Source organism: Alligator sinensis, unplaced genomic scaffold (assembly GCF_000455745.1).
Source record: "Alligator sinensis unplaced genomic scaffold, ASM45574v1 scaffold707_1, whole genome shotgun sequence".
NCBI classification, from domain to species: Eukaryota; Metazoa; Chordata; order Crocodylia; family Alligatoridae; genus Alligator; species Alligator sinensis.
Window position 1 is genome coordinate 1,827,412 of NW_005842065.1, and position 4,731 is coordinate 1,832,142.

Here is a 4,731-nt window from a genome sequence, read left to right on the forward strand (position 1 = left end):
AGGGCGGGGGGCTGTGGGGCAGGAGTAAGGGGAACTGGCAGGGTTGAAGGGGCAGGGGCTGTGGGACAGGAGTGAGGGGCACCAGGGGAGCCCTGGGGGCTGTGGGTTGGGAGTGAAGGGCACCAGTTGAGCTGGGGAGCAGCAGGGTGCTGCAGGTTGGGAGTAAAGGCACTGATGGAACTGGGGGTGGGGGGAGCCCAAGATTTGGGGGGGCAGGGGGCTCATATCCCCCCTCCCCCACCTGGGCCTTAATGAGTCCCTGCCCGGTGGGGGTGTGGGCACTGCCCCTTTGCTCATTAAATGGAGGTGAGAGCAGCGTGTGTGTGATTTAATAAGGGGGGCAGGGAGCAGGGGCTGTGCTAGGAACCTGGATGCCTGGGTTCTGTGCCCGTGTGTGCCCTTGCATGACAGGCCAGGTGTACCCATGGGAGGGGCTCCTGGCCAGGACAGCTGAATTCTCCACCCCTTCTGCTGCCAAGGGCCCAGAGCTGGTCCAGCTCTCTCCATGACTCAGTTTCCCCTGGCGAGGGGGTGCTTCCCTCTGGGGGGGGTGAGCCGTTCAGCCCAGGGGGCCGGGGCAGGGGTGCTGTGTGTGTTGGGGTGGGGATGGGCTGCAGGGGTGGGGGGGAGGTGAAGAACAAGGAGCTGGGGGCCACTAAGGAGCAAATTGCTTCCAGGCTCCAAATTACAACCAGCCACGCTACAGCCTCCAGCCCCCAGGGTGAGGAGGCTGGAGCTGGGTTGCTCTACCCCAGAGCCAGCTGCATCTGCCAAGCCCTTGGCTGCCACCTCCCCACCCTGGGGTGACAGGGTGAGGAGACTAAACACCTGGGTTCTCTCTGCTTCTGAAAGGGGATTGAGGGTGGGGGTCAGAATGAAAGCAGGGAGAATTGGGAGCCCAGACACCTAGGTCCTTGGTCTAGCTTTGGCAGTGAGACAGCTCTAGGAGCAGGCCAGGAGGCTGGACTCCTGGGCTCCCTGGCACTCTTTGCTCTGAGTGGCTGGGAGGCCAGACTCCTGGGTTCCCCGGTGCCCCGGACTCTGTGCCTGGGGGCTGGGCAGCAGGCGGGAAGCCAGGCACCCCCCTTCCTGTCCCAAATGCAGAGGACCTCAGCCCCCAACCATTTCAATATGGGGCATGGGGGGGCCCGGACGCCTGGGTTCTCTCTCTGGGAGGGAATTGGGGCTGGATGGTTTGAATTGGGGGAGACAGGCAGCCCAGATGCCTGGTTCTCTCCCTGTGCCCTGGGAGAGGGGGTGCAGTTCTATGAAGGCAGGGGAGGCGTTGGGACCCTTGGGTTCTCTGAATTTGCACCCCCCCCACCTTCCAGTGCTCCTCGCTTCCGACTCAAAGCCCCCATCCCTACCCGACCCCTGCCTCATCCCCAGCTAAATAAATGACTGGGCGGGGAGGGGCCTTGGCAGGACATCGTGTTTCTAGGCCCAGGCGGGTGGTACTGTGGGAGGGGGGGGCAGCTGTTAAATCCTCCCGGACAGGATGGCACCTTGCTGCTCTAACCGCTTGGTATTGCTCTCCTTCCCCAGCCCTGTGGACAGATCAGGACAGGGTCCCCTGGAGGGCCCAGACCCTATGCCAGGGCCTGCCTGGCACCACCCACCTCCTCAGACAGGGGCAGGGAGTGAGGGAGTGTGTGTGGCCCGAATGCCTGGGTTCCCCTTGCCCTGGAAGGAAGTGGGAAGGGCAGTCTGGGCTCTGGGACTCCTGGGTTCTATCCTGGCCTCAGGGAGCTGCTGGGCAGAGACCAGCTGGGAGTCTGGATCCCTGGGTTCTACCCAGGCTGGGCCTGTGCCCCCCTCTTCCATAGTGCCCACTGCCCCTTGGCCTGTGCCCCTCCTGACCTGCAGCCCCCTCCCCCCGGCCCTGCCAGTGCCCCATACTTCTCACCCACGGCTTCTGCCCCGCTGGAAGCCCGTTACCTCGGGTGACCTCCTGCCACTGAACAAAGGCCCATTGAGCCCCGCCCCGCCCCCCCTTGGGCACAGGTTGTTCCACAGCCCCCAGTGACTCAGACCTTCCCGGGCAGGGGGGAGGGGCAGGAGGCTGGCACAGCCCCAGCCTTGGCCCCCGGCCTGGCCCCCCCACCCCACCCCTCCCGCCTGGCCCCGGCCCCACAAGCTGTTCCCAATCAGCCTGACGCAGGCACAGAGGGAGGTTTATGGGGTGGTTTGGCAGCGCCTGGGTTGGGGGGACAGGGCCCCCACCACAAAGCCACAGCACCCCCTGCAGCGGAGACAGGGCAGGGCAGGGGGCTGCAGGTTGGGAGTGAGGGGCACCAGCAAGGCTGGAGGGGTCAGGGGCTGCAGGTCTGAATTGAGGGGCATCTACAGGGCTGAGGGGGGCAGGGGGCTGCAGGGTGGGAGTGAGGGGCACTGGCAGGGCTGATGTGAGTCAGGAGTGAGTGAGGGGTACCCACAGGGCTGAGGGAGACAGGGGCTATGGGACAGGAGTGAGGGGCACCAGCAAGGCTGGGTGGGGGGAGGGGGGGGAAGCTGGGGGCTGCAGGCTCTAGGGCTGTGCTCTGGGCCCTGGCGCCACCTAGCCCCAGCAGGAGGAACTGCAGGCACCTGCCTCCCTCAGGGGTAGGGGAAATTGGGGGTGGTTGGGCAGGGCCAGGCTGTGCCAGGTGCTGGGTCTCTTGTCTCCCTTTAGAGGTTCAGGGGAGGGCAGGACTCCTGGGTTCCCTTCCAGCCCCAGGAGCAGGCTTGGTAGATTAGAGCAGCTGGGGGTCCAGACGCCAGGGTTGTCTGCCTCACTTGGCTGGAATGGGGCATGAGGCCTAGTGGATGGTCCCCACCTCCCCCGCAGCTGGTCCTAGCCCAGCCCCCTCTGCTTGTACCCCAGCCCCACCCCCAATGACCTGCCTGGGGGCCCCAGTCAGTGTCTCTGGGCTAGCACAAGGCCCTGGGGCTTGACGGGGGTGGGGTGGGGTGGTGCTCAGCAGGCCAGGCTGTAGCCCCTCCTGCCCCAGCAGCCAGAGCCCCCTCCCCTGCACTGCGACCTTTGCCCCCACTGGGTGCCTGCCAAGCAAATGAAGGTCTGGCATCAGCCCAAGGTGACCGAGGGACTGGGCCACCACTTCTGGGGCAGGGGAGGGGGCACCCCCACAACTCCCACAGCCCCATTCCCTGGGACCCACCCCCCTCCAGGGCTGCCCACAGATGGGGGGGCAGGGGACTCTGGGTCAGGAGTGACGGGCTCCAGCAGGGCCTGGGGGCTGCAGGTTGGCAGTGAGGGGCACTGGCAGGGCAGGAGGCTGCAGGTCAGATGTGAGAGGTCACCAGCAGGGCTGGGGTGGGGCAGGGGGCTGCGGGTCAGGAGCGAGGGGTATTGGCAGGGTCAGGGGCTGCTGTCAAGTGTTGGCAGAGGGCTGCAGGTTAGGAGTGAGGGGCACCAGCGGGGTTGCAGGGCACGGGGGCAGGTTGAGAGGGAAGGGCAGCAGCAGAGCAGGGAGCTGGGGGTCTGGAGTGAGCGTCACCAGCTGGGCTGGGGGGCTCTGGGGCCACCAGGTTCCCGGACTGGGTGAAGGGCTGGGGGTCAGGAATGAGGGGCACCAGCTGGGCTGGGGTTAGGGGAGTAGGCAGGGCCCCCTGTGGCCGCGCCGCCATTTCAGGGGAGCGCCCCCCCCCGCCTCCTTCCCTCCATCAAATGGCTGCAGCCGGCACATTTGCCCAGCTGCCAGCGGGCACCGGGCAGTGCCAAGTCTCCTCTTAAAGGCACATGCGCCCCTTTCCTGCTGGTAGGGACAGGCTTAGGGCTTGGAGCTCTGTGCCCTTCCCATGCCACCCACCAGTCTGGTTCCTGTGTTGCACTCCCCACTCTGCTCCTCCCAGAGCCAGAGAGAGAACCCAGGTGTCCCGGCTCCTGCCCCCCAACCCTATCCCTGCAGTGCAGCGCCTCCTACTGGATGGTGTTAAGGGGGGTTCTGGGTTTCAAGGCACGGGGTGATTCTCAGGGGCTGCTTTGGGGTATGTGCAATATGTGTGTTCCCTGCATCCATATGGTGCCACCAGCCGCAGATATGCCAGTGACAGGTACCAGCCCCATGGGCTTGGCATGTTGCATCCCAGGCTGATTATGGCCCTGAGATGGGCCCTGCATTGCACACCTGTCTCATAAATGTTGTGTACCCCAGTGAGAGTGTGTGCTGGCCAAGATGTGTGGGGGAGATCGGTGTGTACAGACATGTTCAGGGGCATCACCCCATGGGGCCTGGTTGCAACTGGCTCTGGGGTGGAGATGTCATGGCCTGGGGACACAGGCCTCTTCCTGTCCCCAGTGCAGGCCTAGCTTGGGGGGCTGTGGTAAGCTTGGCCCCATGTCTCCACTGGGTGAAGATAAAGCCCCTCAGCCCCCAGTGTAGCAGGGGGGACAGGGTGTGTGAGGTGGGCTGTGGCTGGGAAGACCCCAGAGAGGGCCCTGATCTTGGCCTTGGGGGTGTCAGCAGTTGCCACCATGATGCCTCCCTTGCTTATAACCTTCTGGCCCCTACTCCTTTGAGTGGAGAATGAGACCCAGGTGTCCTGCCCTCCCCTTCATTTATCACTGGACCTCCCGCCCCCCAAGCGGAACCCAGAAGTCCTGGCTGCCAGCCCTACCCCCACATCCCAACTGTGGCACAGCTGCCCCCCATGTCATATCCTGTGAACCTTGCAGACCGCCCTTCCAATTATCCCCTCCCTTCCAGGGCCCCCCGCTCTCTGCTCAGCCCC

At 65.0% G+C, this 4,731-nt stretch overlaps 1 protein-coding gene across 1 annotated transcript in view; it reads left to right on the top strand.

The window, feature by feature from the left end:
• NFIX (nuclear factor I X) overlaps positions 1-4,731 on the top strand; it is a 32,716-nt gene that overhangs the window by 16,199 nt on the left and 11,786 nt on the right. The window lies entirely within an intron of this gene.